Source organism: Choloepus didactylus, chromosome 17 (genome assembly GCF_015220235.1).
Source record: "Choloepus didactylus isolate mChoDid1 chromosome 17, mChoDid1.pri, whole genome shotgun sequence".
NCBI lineage: Eukaryota > Metazoa > Chordata > Mammalia > Pilosa > Megalonychidae > Choloepus > Choloepus didactylus.
In genome coordinates, this window is record NC_051323.1 from 47,698,942 (window position 1) to 47,714,819 (window position 15,878).

The 15,878-nt window shown below is 40.1% G+C and overlaps 1 protein-coding gene across 3 annotated transcripts in view; it reads right to left on the reverse strand.

Moving 5' to 3' along the window:
- The window catches only part of SLC3A1 (solute carrier family 3 member 1), a 124,034-nt gene that overhangs the window by 10,959 nt on the left and 97,197 nt on the right, over nucleotides 1-15,878 (reverse strand). The window lies entirely within an intron of this gene.

A 15,878-nucleotide genomic window follows, 5' to 3' on the forward strand; every position in this document is an offset into this window, starting at 1 on the left:
TTTTACCTTCCAGGTGTTTGTGAATTTTCTAAGTCTCTGATGGTTATTGACTTCTATTTGTATTCCACTGTGGTCAGAGAATGTGCTTTGAATAAATTCATTTTTTTTTAATTTATTGAGACTTGTTTCATGTCCCAGGATATGGTCTATTCTGGAGAAAGATCCGTGATCACTAGAGAAGAATGTGTGTCCTGGTGATCTGGGATTTAATGTTCTATATATGTCTGTTAAATTTCTGTATATCTCTCTCTCCTTTCTTTGTTTCTCGGTCGGTAGGGCACCCTTTAGTATCTGAATTAGGGCAGCTTTTTTATTAGCACAATCTCTCAGCATTTGTTTGCCTGTGAAAAATTTAAGCTCTCCCTCAAATGTGAAGGAGAGTTTTGCTGGATAAAGTATTCTTGGTTGGAAATTTTCTCTCTCAGAATTTTAAATATGTCATGCCACTGCTTTCTCCCCTTCATGGTGGCCACTGAGTAGTCACTACTTAGTCTTATGTTGTTTCCTTTGTATGTGGTGAATTGCTTTTCTCTTGCTGCTTTCAGAACTTGCTCCTTCTCTTCAGTATTTGACAGTCTGATCAGAATATGTCTTGCAGTGGGTTTATTTGGATTTATTCTATTTGGAGTTTGCTGGGCATTTATGCTTTGTGTATATATATTGTGTAGAAGGTTTGGGAAGTTTTCCCCAACAATTTCTTTGAATACTCTTTCTAGACCTTTACCCTTCTCTTCCCTTTCTGGGACACCAATGAGTCTTATATTTGGACGTTTTATTTTATCTATTGTATCCCTGAGATCCAATTCAGTTTTTTCAATTTTTTTTCCCCATTCTTTCTTTTGTTGTTTCATTTTCTGTTCTGTGGTCCTCAAGGATGCTGAGTTGTTGTTCACCTTCCTCTAATCTTGTATTATGAGTATCCAATGTCTTTTTAATTTGGCCAAAAATTTCTTTTTTTCCATAAGATCGTCCATTTTTTCATTTATTCTTGCAATTTCTTCTTTATGCTCTTCTAAGCTCTTCTTTATGTCCTTTATATCCTGTGCCATGCTCTTTTTCATGTCCTTTATATTCTGTGCTACGCTCTCATTGTTTGACTTTAGTTTGATTAAATGCGCCAAGTACTGTCTCTCTTCTGATCTTTTGATTTGGGGGTTTGGGTTTGGGTTCTCCATATCATCCAGTTTTATCATATGCTTTAAGATTTTCTGTTGTTTTGGGGCTCTTGGCATTTGCTTTACTTCAGAGGGTTCTTTCAGGGTCTATAAAATACCAACCTCTAATTTGTCAGATCTACAGCTTGGTGGCGTACACCTTCTCTAGCAAACCAGCAGATGGAGTCCGTGAGTCACCTATTCCCCTCAAGTCAGTTCTCCCCAGCTTTGTCTTGTGGTGTGTGGGGGTCTGGTTCTTGTGGGGGTTCAACTGGTGCACCAAGTTTGGGTGTGTTGTTGCTGCTGTCCTTCCTGAATGTGGGGCATGTGTCTGAGCGGTTAGGGAGGCAGGGCAGCTTTAATAATCAAACCTCCTACGTATTCCCAGAGATTTAAGGCTGTTGCAAGAGTCCAAGCCTTTAACTCGGTCTTGCCAGATTGTCTCTGCCACTGACCCACAAGTCTCTGGCACTGGTGTAGGGTCCCTGGGATTTCTGAGCAGGTCCCCCTTCTTAGCTGTGCTCTTCCAGGACCCCTGCCGAGGGAAGGCTGTGCCATGTCACAAGGGTGCACCAGCCCTCCAGGGAAGCCCTGGGCCGCTGGGCCGTGCAGAGGTGTTCCTAGCCTGCTGTAAAGATGGTTCAATGGGGCATGTTAATTTCCCCCTCTTCGCACAGCTCTGCCTTCCCAGATCCAGCACAATTAGTTGTGGGTGCCCTAAAGGCCACCGTCCACAGCCGATATTGTGGCGTGTATGCGGTGCTGCAGGAATCACTCCCTGTCACACTGGGTTTCTTGGCGTGGCTCTGGGCTGTGGGTCCAGCCCCAGGTGGGAGCGTCCCCGGCCCGCCGGGGAGATGGTTGCAAGGGGCATGGTTTCTTTTTCCTTTTGGCTCCCCCTGCCCCTTTGGCCCCGAGACAATCTGCAGCGGGTGTGGGTAGGGCTAACCTCCACACCAGACACTGAGGCATTGGGAGAGCCCGCTACTGCTGTGTTTCACTGCGTGGTTCTCACTGTTGTATCCGCAGTCAGTCCCAGGTTTTGTTTTTTTTTTTTTAAAAAGAACTAGTCCATCTCCAAATGCCAACCCACGGTTTCCCCACACTGCAGTGCAGCCACTGAACTTTCAGCTGGCTCACTCACTTGTTTCAGAATGCAGACTCCCGGTTTCACCAAATGCACGGTCCCTGTGGATTTAGCAGACTTTGTCAGGCTGGCGCATCGCTGAACTGGTGTTCTGGGTCACTTTCTGGCTTTTATCTAGTATTTTTCACGGAGGTGTTTTTTTGCCCTGCCTTACCTAGCCGCTATCTTGAGTTCTCTCTCTCCCCCTCATTTTTAACCTCCAGATGTTTGTGAATTTTCTAAGTCTCTGATGGTTATTGACTTCATTTTGTATTCCATTGTGGTCAGAGAATGTGCTTTGAATAATTTCAATTTTTTTTTTAATTTATTGAGGCTTGTTTTATGTCTCAGCATATGGTCTATTCTGGAGAAAGATCTGTGATCACTAGAGAAGAATGTGTGTCCTGGTGATTTGGGATTTAATGTTCTATATGTGTCTGTTAAATTTCTGTATCTCTCTCTCTCCTTTGTTTCTCAGTCAGTAGGGCACCCTTTAGTATCTGAACTAGGGCAGCTCTTTTATTAGCAGAATCTCTCAGCATTTGTTTGCCTGTGAAAAATTTAAGCTCTGCCTCAAATTTGCTGGATAAAGTATTCTTGGTTGGAAATTTTCTCTCTCAGAATTTTAAATATGTCATGCCACTGCCTTCTCGCCTCCATGGTGGCCGCTGAGTAGTCACAACTTAGTCTTATGTTGTTTCCTTTGTATGTGGTGAATTGCTTTTCTCTTGCTGCTTTCAGAACTTGCTCCTTCTCTTCAGTTTTTGACAGTCTGATCAGAATATGTCTTGGAGTGGGTTTATTTGGATTTATTCTATTTGGAGTTTGCTGGGCATTTATGCTTTGTGTATTTATATTGTGTAGAAGGTTGGGGAAGTTTTCCCCAACAATTTCTTTGAATATGCTTTCTAGACCTCTACCCTTCTCTTCCCCTTCTGGGTCATCAATGAGTCTTATATTTGGACATTTTATTTTATCATATCCCTCAGATCCATTTCAATTTTTTCAGTTTTTTCCCCATTCTTTCTTTTGTTCTTTAATCTTCCGTTCTGTGATTCTCGAGGTCGCTGAGTCGTTGTTCAGCTTCCTCTAGTCTTGTACTGTGAGTATCCAGAATCTTTTTAATTTGGTCAACAGTTTCTTTTATTTCCATAAGATCATCTATTTTTTTATTTACTCTTGCAATTTCTTCTTTATGCTCTTCTAGGGTCTTCGTCATGTCCTTTATATCCTGTGCCATGCTCTCATTGTTTAATTGCTCCAAGTACTGTGTCTCCTCTGATCTTTTAATTTGGGTGTTTGGGTTTGGGTTATCCATATCATCTGGTTTTTTCATATGCTTTACAATTTTCTGTTGTTTTGGGGCTCTTGGCATTTGCTTTACTTCATAGGGTTCTTTTACCATATGAAGGATTATTCAGACACCATTCTCTAATTTGTCAGATCTACAGCTTGTTGGCGTACACTTTCTCTAACCAGCAGACGGTGTCCGTGAGTCACCTATTCCCCTCAAGTCAGTTCTCCCCAACTTTGTCTTTGTGGTGTGTGGAGGTCTGGTTCTTGTGGGGTCCAATTGGTGCACCAAGTTTGGGTGTGTTGTTGGTGCTGTCCACCCTGAATGTGGGGTGTGTGCCTGAGCAGTTAGGGAGGGGGCAGCTTTAATTATTAAACCTCCCAGGTGTTCCCGGAGATTTAAGGCTGTTGCAAGAGTCTTAACCTTTCATCTCAGTCTCACCACAGATTGTCTCTGCCGCTGACCCACAAGTCCTTGGTATTGGCGTATGGTCCCTGGGATTTCCGGGTGGGCTCCACTTCCCAGCCGTGCCCTTCTGCGGCCTTTGCTGAGGGAAGGCTGTGATGTATCACAAGTGTGCACCAGCCCTCCAGGGAAGCCCTGGGCCGCTGGGCCATGCAGGGGCATTCCCAGCCTGCTGTAAAGATGGCCAAATGGGGCATGTTAATTTCCCCCTTTTCGCACAGCTCCACCTTCCCAGCTCTGGGACAGTTAGCTGTGGGTGCGCGAAATATTGTCCATGCTCGATATTGTGGCGTGTGCGCAGTATTGCCGGAAACACTTCTCGTCACATTGGATCCCTTGGCACAGCTCTGGGCTGTGGCTCCAGTGCCGGGCAGGAGCCTTCCCAGCCTGCCAGGAAGATGGCTGCAAGGGGCGTGGTTATTTTCCCCTTTGGCTCACCCCTGTCCTCCTTGCTCCGAGACAATTAGCAGTGGGTGTGCGAAAGGCTATCTTACATGCCAGATACTGAAGAGTTTGCACAGCCCTTTCCTACTGCGCTTCACTATGGTGCTCGCTGCTGTATCTGCAGCCACTTTTGGATTTTTTTAAAAAAGAACTAGTCCGCCTTCAAACAGCAACCCACGGTTTCCCCACATCGCAGCATGGCTACCAGACATTCAGCAGGCTCACTCACTCGTTTCAGAAAGCAGACTCCCAGTTTCACCAAGTGCATGGTCCCTGTGGATTTAGCAGACCTTGTCCAGCTGGTGCATTGCTGGAACCGGTGTTCTGTGTCACTTTCTGGCCTCTATCTAGTATTTTTCATGGAGGTGTTTTTTTGCCCTGTCTCTCCTAGCCGCCATCTTAGGTTCTCCTGATAAATGAACTTTTATAAAGAAATTTAGATAGTCCAAAAGGAAAGTTCATATTTTATAATTTTAGATATGATATTCCTATGTTAAATGTCTAATTAAATATTATTACATCTAGCCCTTATTTAAATAAGAGCTTTTTAAAGTCACCTGATGACTCTCCATAACACTACAACTCAATCTCATATCCTGTCCATATCCTGAGCATGGCACTTTCCTATTTAAAAAGTACTTTCACACTTATATCTTATTCCCACCACCTCTACTACAATGCTGTCTGATATCTCCATTTGACAAATGATGAAGCAGGTTCTCAGAAATTGAAACATTTATTCAAGTTCATGGTATGAGGCAGAACCAGCCTTTAAACTTGAGTCTAAGAACAGGAACTTGGTTGTTAAAATTCAATAAAAGAGAGGTTGGCTTTTTCCCCTTAGATGGATTAAAACTATCTTTACAATTATATGTTATAGACCACTGTAAAGTGTCTTTGCTATTTTATCTCCAGAAAATTAGATTAAATTTTGCCTCCATTCTTTATTCTTTTTATTATCTTGAGAGCATTTCACAAGAAACCTGGTGATTTCTCAAACCTTCTAGACATGAAGCAGTTTCTGTTTCAGAATTGCAATCAGTAAACATTTCCACAAGTAGTTCACAGCAGTGGACACAGATCAGAGCCTCTCACAGGCTGAGGGTGGTCCCAGTCACCTACAACATCTAAAACTTTCAGTGTATTAACAAACATGCCAAAACTAGTTTATAAAATTCATAGTGTAATGGGGCACTCTGGAATGAAACAAGGACCTCCAAAACCCTCCTGCTCCATAAAAGCAATGATAAATACTAGCAAAAACTTTCCAAATCCACTTTTTCAGAACTCTAGAAATTAACTAAAGGCTTGCAACAACTGCAAAAGTATTTACTCAAGAAAAACAGCCGAATCTCAGAACAGTGATCACTGATGTTTTAACTTGCCTTAACACCGCCCCCTCCCCAATCTCCTCAAATCCATGATAGCCTTGCAATTAATTAACTGTGAAAGCCATCAACTTAGCCAAATGAGAAGGGAAGAAGGGGTTTGGAGCTCACCCAAAGCTCCATCCACAGAGAACTGTCACTATTAGACCTTTCTGGAAACTCCCTGAAAATCTCCACTCTCAAAGCTTTTGCTTTATTTGACCTGAATCAAAACTGACTCAATAGAAACAACCCTGTCCCCAGAGCTTTTGTCAAAAACAATCTTGGCAACTGTTTAACAGTATCTGCCAGAGGTGATGTTACCAATTGGGGCTATTCAGAGGCTGACCAAAAAAATTAAAAGGAAAAACTTGGGAAATGAGAAGTCTGTGAGGAGTTTTTAAAGTGCCAACATTCTTGGGAATCCAAGGGTCACACCCATGCATAGGGCTGTGTGCATGCTGACAGCTCTGTAGATGCATAAGAAAGTCATGGGCAAGCCATAATCCCTAACCTCTACTAACTGAGGCTCTGTACAAGCAGGAAGCAAATACTAAAGCAAAGATGTGAAGTGCATACCAGAGTTGAAAGCATGCCTCAACATACAGAGCCCTGTCTGCAAAGGCTGGGAAACTTATTGGTTCAAGGCATTTTTTTTCTATAATAAATTTTATTTTGATATAAGTTCAATCTTACAGGAACAGTTGCAAAAACAGTACAAACCCCATACACAGAACTCCATCATACCCCAACCCCCCTCCCCCGATACCCCGATCCATCACCCTTAAGATCCTGTCACGCCACTGTCTCTTTCTTTTCCTCCCTCTCTCCTTCCCTCCCTCCCTAACACCCATCATCTATTGCTCTGTCCTCTGAACATATGAGAGCAAGCTTCAAGGCATTTTTTTTTAATTCAGTTTTATTGCGATATAGTCACATACCAGTCATCGATGGTGTACAATCAACGGTTCACAGTACCATCATATAGTTGTGCATTCATCACCCCAGTCTATTTTTGAACACTTTCCTTATACCAGAAAGAATCAGAATAAGAATAAAAATAAAAAAGAATACCCAGATCATCCCCCCACCCTATTTTTCATTCAGTTTTTTTCTTTATTCATTAGCTGACTTCTAAGCTAAACAAGCAGAGACTTCAGTGTCCACACCTAACAAAGAATACAGATTTTACAGAATTAGTCCAAGAAAGTCACTAAACAAACAACAACTCTGGGAAGGGGAGAGTGTGGTTTCCAGTGTTGCCATATTATTTTAAATGTCCAGTTTTCAAAAGAAAATTAAGAGACATGCAGAGAAACAGGGAAGTATGGCCCATGCAAAGAGAAAAGCAGTCAAGAGAAATTGTTGCTGAGGTAGCCCACATAATGGACTTACGAGACAAACACTTTAAACAGCTTTTATAAATATCTTCAAAGTATTAAAGAAAACCATGCCTAAAGAATTTAAAGAATGTTTTACCAAATAGAGAGTATCAATAAAGAGAAAAAAAATTTTAAGAGAACTAAATAAAAATTTGGGAGTTGAACAGTGAACAGTGCAATAACTGAAAAAAATTCACTAGAGGGGCTCAATAGGTTTGATGTGGCAGAAGAGTCAGCACACTTGAAGACAGTTCAATTGAGGTTATCCAGTCTGAGGTGCAGAGAGAAAGAATGAAGAAAAATGAGAATAGAAGAAACCTGTGGGACACCATCAAGCATGCTAACATACACAAAATGGAACTCTCAGAAAGAGGGGGGGGTAGTAAATAATGGCCAAAAATTTTGCAAATTTCATTTTTAAAAAACATCTGTACACTCAAAAAGCTTAACAAACTCCAAGTAGGATAAAACAAAAAATAGCCACAACTAGACATATCATAGTCAAAATGTTGACAGATAAAGGCAAGAGGATCTTTAAAATAGCAAAAGAAAAGGAACATACCACATACAAGAGATGCTTGATAAGAAAAAAAGCTAACTTCTTTTCAGAAATATGGAGGTTGGAAGGCAGTGAGATGACATATTCAAAGTGCTGAAAGAAAAAGAATGTCAACCAACAACTCTATATTCAGCAAAACTATCCTTCAAAAACAAAGGAGAAATTACGACAGTCCCAGGTTAAAAAAATAATAATAAAGAGAATTCATTGCTAGCAGACCTTCCCTAGAAGAAATACAAAAGAGAATCTTTTAGGCTGAAATGCAAGGCCATCATACTCGAATCCACATGAAGAAATAAAGAGCATTAGTTAAGAGAAATACATAAGTAAATATAAAAGACAGAATAATTGTATTTTTGTTTGTAGCTCTATCTGATTTAAAAGACAACTGCATAGGAGAAACTAACATGGCAGCTAGGTGAGAGGGCAAAAAAACACCTCCGTGAAAAACACCAGATAAAAACCAGAAAGTGACCCAGAATACCAGTTACAGCAATGCACCAGCTGGACGAGGTCTGCTAGTTCCCAGGGGCCGCATACTTGGTGAAACTGGGAGTCTGCATTCTGAAACAAGCGAATAAGCTGGCTGGAAGGCCCGCAGCCGCACCACCATCTGGGAAAGCCAGGGTTTGGCGGTTGGAGACTGACTGGCTCTTTTAAAAAAAAAAAAAAGAAACCCAGGAGCGGCTACAGTTGTGATAGTGGGAACCACGCAGTAAAACACAGCAAGAGGGGGCTGGGCCGGCCTCTCGGTGTCTGGCCTGGAAGACAGCCCACTGCAGATACCCTCAGGGCCGGGGGAACGGAGGGGAGAGCCGGAAGCAGAAAGAAACCCCGCGGCTAGCAGCTGGCTCCCCGGAGGGCTGGATAAACTCCTGCCTGGGGCCGTGCCCACAGCCCAGAGCCCCGCCAGTTGTCCCGGAGCTGGGAAGGAGGAACTGTGTGAGGAGGGGGATGTTGAGGTGCCCCGTTCGCCCATCTTTGCATCAGGCTGAAAGCGCCCCTGCACGGCCCGGCGGCCTGGGGCTTCCCTTGAGGGATGGCATGCACTGGTGATGTAGCACGGCATTCCCTCAGCAGAGGTCCTGGAGGATCGTGGTTGGGTGGGGGGACCCACTCGGAGAACCCAGGGACACTATGCCAAGTCCAGTGGTTTGTGGGACAGCAAGAGAGAGGGTCTGGGGCTGAAATTAAATGAAGGCTTAGACTCTTGTGGTGGCCTTGAATCTCCAGGAACCTGGGGGATTTGAATATTAAAGCTGTCCTTCCTCCCTGGCCACCCGTGCACACACCCCACATTCAGGGCGGACAGCTCCAGCAACACACCCAAACTGAGTTCTCCAACTGAACCCCACAAGAATCATTTCCCCACACACCACAGGGACAAGGTGGAGAACTGACTTGAGGGTTATAGGTGACTCACAGATGCCATCTGCTGGTTAGTTAGAGAAAGTGTACGCCACCAAACTGTGTTTCTGAAACATTGGGTATTTTTTTTTACAACTTGAAAGAACCCTATCAAGCAAAGCAAATGCCAAGAAGCCAAAAACAACAGAATATGTTAATGCATATGATAAAACCAGACAATATGGTGAATCCAACTCCAAACACACAAATCAAGATATCAGAAGAGACACAGTACCTCACACAATTAATCAAAGAACTACAATCGAGGAACAAAAACATGGCAAAGGATTTAAAGGACATCAGGAAGACCATGGCCCAGGATATAAGCGACATAAAGAAGACATTGCAAGAGTAAATAAAAAAATAGAAGATCTTATGGAAATAAAAGAAACTGTTGACCAAATTGAAAAGACTCTGGATATTCACAATACAAGACTAAAGGAAGCTGAACAACGTCTCAGTGTCTTAGAAGTTCACAGAACAGAAAATGAAAGATCAAAAGAAAGAATGGAGGAAAAAATCAAAAAAATTGAAATGGATCTCAGGGATATGATAGATAAAATGAAACGTCCAAACTTAAGACTCATTGGTGTCCCAGAAGGGGAAGAGAAGGGTAAAAATCTAGAAAGAGTATTCAAAGAAATTGTTGCGGAAAACTTCCCCAACCTTCTACACAATATAAATACACAAAGCATAAATGCCCAGAGAACTCCAAATAGAATAAATCCAAATAAACCCACTCCGAGACATATTCTGATCAGACTCTCAAATACTGAAGAGAAGGAGCAAGTTCTGAAAGCAGCAAGAGAAAAGCAATTCACCACATACAAAGGAAACAACATAAGACTAAGTTGTGACTACTCAGCAGCCACCATGGAGGCGAGAAGGCAGTGGCATGACATATTTAAAATTCTGAGAGAGAAAAATTTCCAACCAAGAATATTTTATACAGCAAAACTCTCCTTCAGATTTGAGGGAGAGCTTAAATTTTTCACAGACAAACAAATGCTGAGAGAGTTTGCCAATAAGAGACCTGCCCTACTTCAGATACTAATGGGAGCCCTACCAACAGAGAAACAAAGAAAGGAGAAACATATAGAGAATTTTAACAGACATATATAGTACCTTACATCCCAAATCAACAGGACACTCATTTTTCTCTAGTGATCACAGGTCTTTCTCCAGAAGGGACCATAAGCTGGGACGTAAAACAAGCCTCAAGAAATTAAAAAAAAAATTGAATCTACTCAAAGCACATTCTCCTACCACAATAGAATACAAATAGAAGTCAATAATTTTTGAACTGTAACTCCACTATTTACTTCCTACATGATATAAAATACACAAACTCTAATGACAAATCAATGGTTTTGAACTCAATGGAAAATATGTAATTTTAGACAACTATATAAAGGTGGGAGAATGGAGGAATATAAGAACATAGTTTATGTCTCCTACTGAAGTGGAGGTGGTATCAAAGAAAAACAAGATTGTTATAGATTTAAGAGGTTAATTTTAAGGCCCACAGTAAACACAAAGAAATCATCAGAGAATATAACCATAGAGATGAAAAGTAGAGTATGGGTTAAGAGAAATGGGGGAAGGGACAATGGGGAGTTAAGAAATAAGTGTAGGGTTGCTGTTTGAGGTGAAGGGAAATTTCTAGTAATGGATGGTGGGAAAGAGCATTACAACATTCTAAATGTGATTAATCCCACTAATGGAAGGCTAGGGAGGGGGTGGAATGGGAAGATTTAGGCTGTATATATATTTCCACAACTGAAAAAAAAAAAAAAAAGTCTAAATAGATGACAGTTGAATGCTAAGGATGAACTTGGATGGGATTGGAGGATAGAGGACAGGTGGCTCAAAGGGACACAGTTGAGACATAAGGGAAAGGAAATATAGAATGTAAGCTTTGTATCATTGTTGAATCTCTTGTACTTCTTAGCTGCGCTTAATGGGATTGCATAAAAGAATGTTCTTGTTCATGGGAAGTGTATATGTGAATTATACTGTATGTTCAAGGATGTGTGCAGCCAGCTCTCATATGTTCAGAAGACAGAGCAACAGATGATGGATGATAGATAAGGAGGGAGGGAGGGAAGGAAAGAAATAGCAATGTGACAGCATGTTAAAGTTGGTGGATTGGGCTATCGGGGGAGGGGAGTCAGGGTATGATGGAATTCTGTGTATGGGGTTAGTATTGTTTTTGCAACTGTTCCTATAACTTTGAATTTATTTCAGAATAAAAAATTTTTTAAAAAGACAACTGCATAGATAAATACTTTGAAAAAGTATGCTATTGGGCTTATAACATAAAGATGTAATTTGTATGGCAATTTTACAAAGGAGTGGAGGGAACAGAACTATATTGAAACAGTTTTTGTATACTATTGAAATTAGCTTAGTATTAATCCAAACTATATTGTTTTAAATTAAGATGTTAATTGTATCCTCAGGGCAACAACAAAGAAAATGATTTAAAATATATATAGTAAAGGACATGACGAGAATTAAAAGGGTACACTGAAAATTATAATTAACACAAAAGCAGGCCATAATGAAGGAATACAGCAACAAAAAATACAGAAGGCATACGGTAAAAAAATGGCAAAATGGCAGACAAATCAGTAATTACACTAATATGCATGAACTAAACATTCCCACTAAAAGGCAGAGATTGGCAGAATGGATCAAAACAAAAAACTGTGATTCAACTATATGCTGTCTTCAGAGGCACACTTTAGATTCAAAGACACAAATATGTTGAAAGAAGAAAAAGATTGAAAAAATATATACTGTGCAAAGAGGACCCAAAAGAAAGAGCCACAGTGGCTATATTACTATCACAAAAAATAGACTTTAAAACAAAAACTGTTACTAGAGGCAAAGGCATTTCATAATGATGAATCGTCAATCCATCATGAAGCCATGGCAATTATAAACACATCCACCTAACAACAGCCCCAAATACATGAAACAAAAATTGACAAATTTAAGGAAGAAAAAGACAGACAAGAAAAGTTGGGGAACTTTAATACCTCACTTTCAATAATGGATACGCAGAAGAGCAACAAAGGTACTATCACTATAAACCAACTACACCTAACAGACATCCACAGAACATTCCAAGCAACAATTTCTTCTCAAGGATAATGGAAATCACAAGGGAAAGAACAAAATCCTTTTGAGATGAATGAAAGAAAAAACAACATACCAATACTTACAGGATGTAACTAAAAGAGTGCTTAAAGAGAAATTTATAAATGCCTATATTAAAAAAAGAAAGATATCCTCAATAAGTTAATATTCCTCCTGAAAAAAAACTAGAAAAAAATGAGCAGACTTAACTCAAAGCAAGCAGAAGAAAGGAAGTATGAAATACTAGAGCAAAAATAATGAAAGAGAATTTTAATAATTTTTTTTAAAGTCAAACTAAAAGTTTGTTCTTTGAAAAGATCAACAAAATTGACAAACCTTCAGCTTAGACTGACCAATGTGAAAAAGAGAGAAGATTCAAATTACTAAAATCAGGAATGGAAGAGGGAATATCACTACAAACCTTACAGTAATAAAAATGGTTATAAGGGAAAACTAGAAACAACTGTATGCCAAAAATTTAGATAATCTAGATGAAATAGACAAATTTCTAGAAAGACACAAACTACCAAAATTGACTCAAGAAAAAATGAGTATTCTGAACATTCAGACCTATAAGTAATGAGCTTGAATTAATAATAAAAATTATACCACAAAGAAAGGCCCAGGCCCAGGTGGCTTCACTGGATTAGTGAATTAACATGAATCCCTCAGAAGTTTAGAAGACGGGTGTGCTGGTTTGGATGTATTATATCCCCCAAAATGCTATGTTCTTTGACACAGTCTTGTGGGGGCAGACGTATTAGTGTTGATTAGGTTGGAATCCTTTGATTCCATGGAGATGTGACTCAATCAACTGTGAGTGAAACATCCGACTGGATAATTTCCATGGAGATATGGACCCCATCCATTCACGGTGGGTCTCGATTTAGTCACTGCAGTCATATAAAAGAGTTCACAGACAGAACAGTGACATTTTGGAGCTTCAGCCAAGAGAGACATTTTGAAGACAGCCATTGCTTTGGAGAAACTAAGTAGCAAAAGTCTTGCTTGGGAGAAACTAAGAGGAAAGCTAAGTAGCAAAATTAAGAAACTAAGTAGAAAAGAAACTAAATAAAAACTAAGTAGCAAAAGTCTTGCTTGGGAGTAACTAAGAGAATACCACCACCCCACCCCACCCCAAATGCCTAGAGAGAAACATCCTGGGAGAAAGGCATTTTCAAACATAACCTGGGAGCAAAGGAAACAGACACCAGTCACGTGCTGTCCCAGACAACAGAGGTGTTCCTGACTCCATTGGCCATTCTTCCATGAAGATACTCTGTTGATGCCTTCATTTGGACATTTTCATGGCCTTCAAACTAACTTTGTAACCAAATAAATCACCTTTATAAAAGCCAATCCATTTCTGGTATTTTGCGTAACAGCAGCATTAGCAAACCAGAACAAGGAGGAAATCCTTTCCAACTTGTTCCATGAGGCCAGGATTAACCCTGATAGTAAGACCAAAGATATCACGAGAAAACAAAATATAGACCATTATCTCTTAAGAATATGGATGCAAAAATCCTCAACAAAATACTAGCAAACAGAATGCAGCATCATATATATAATTCCTCATTATGGCCAAGTGGGACTTTTCTCAGAATTCAAGGATGGTTCAACATATGATTATCAATGTAATGCACCACATATTAGAATAAAGGACAAAAACCACATTATCTCGATGAATGCAGAAAAGGCATCTGACAAAATCTGACACCTTTCATGACAAAAACACTCAACAAACCAGCTATAGAAGGAAACTTCCTCAACCTGATAAAGGGCATCTACAAAAAACCCAAAGCTTACTTAATGGTACTTAATGGTAAAAGACTGGCTGCCTTCCCCCTTAGATCAGGAGCAAGACAAGAATGCCTGTTTTTGCCACTTCCATTCAATATTGTACTAGAGATTCTAGCCAGGGCAATTAGGTAAGAAAACTAAATAAAAGCCATCCAGGTTAGAAAGAAAACTATTTCTATTCACCGATGATATGATCTTATATATGAAAATCATAATTAACCACAATAAACTATTAAAAACTAATAAGCAATGTTGCAGGATACAAGGTCAATATACAAAAATCAATTGTATTTTTATATACTAACATTGAAGAATGTGAGAAATGAAATTAAGAAAATAACTCTATTTGCAATAACAGCTGGGATTTTTATAAAGATTGCATAAAATTGTATGACAAATGTCCTTGGTATTTTGATTCTGTCACTGTAAGTCTCTTTATATGTATAACTTCATATGGGTATAACATCAAAAGTCTTAAATTTGAGCCTCTTTGCCCCTGAGAAAGGCTGTGTCAGTGATAATACACATTCCTGTCAGGGCATCAGAAAAGATTAAAATAAGTTTAATTATGGTCCACAGATTCTGTCAGTCTTTGCTTTTTTCTCACTAGGTTGTAATTTCTCCCTCCTTATTTTTCAGCTTTTAATCAGGCTGTGTAAGATAACTGGCAGTATCTATACAGAGTATCAAAAATTTCATATATCTCACAGCCCAGCACAAACTCATGAATATTTTGGGGCCACCACTGAAACTACAGACTAGTAGAAGGCAGCCTCCAATGCAAAAACTCGAAATCAAGAGAGGGAGTGTCTTTGGTAAATGACTGCAGCATTGCCAACAAACCAGCACCTAACCCTTTCCGTGGTCATCACTTAGCACGCACCTAGGGTGAGGTGCATTATGCTGAGTGCTAGAATTCTATGATGCTCTGTCTCTGCCCTTGAGTTAGCAGTCCAGCAGGAAAAGCAGGCATGATACAAGTGTATGGAGTTTTAAGAAAGGGAATGAAGGAGTGCTGTCAGAGCATATAATAAGTCGACCCACTGGCTCATTTGAGGACTCCAGAAGGCTTCTTGTTGACACTTAGCTGACCCCTAAAGGCTGAAACCATAGTAACAGCCTAAGATGTTAGAGATGCAGAGTAATTGGAAGGATTCAAGAGACTGCAGAGTTCAGGAATTTAGGACTTGTAATATAAAAGAAAGGGAGGGGGTGCTTTTTTGCGAGAGAAAAACTTCCGCCTTGTTTAAGCCACTGTTATTTTGGTACTCTAAGCAACAGAACTTATATCTATATTAATACATATATCACACTAAGGGGTCTAATATTGGTCTCAACTAAATTTTCAAAGAGATTTTTCAGAGACGTAAAAGTCAGATAAGGAAATAATGGGCATGGAAGTGAGAAGTTTGGTTTACTATCACAGGTATATATTACTATATCTTTTATTCTCATTGCCAGTCTTCAAAAGTGTTAGGCCTTCATCAGTCGACTAGGAAGCTACATTTAGTCTCAATCTTGAAGGGTACAAGGCAGAAAGGGGAGTTTCTGGGTCTTCCTCCCAGAATCTCTGTAGTTTAAATGCCTTTTGCATACATTCCGCCCCACAAAATGATCACTGTTTACATTTATGTACCAACCTATGTTGCTGTTTCCCTTTCCATATCTGACATCCTCTTTCTTCCCAATTAGATCATAAACTCTCACATACTGGGGAAGAATTATGGTCTGCT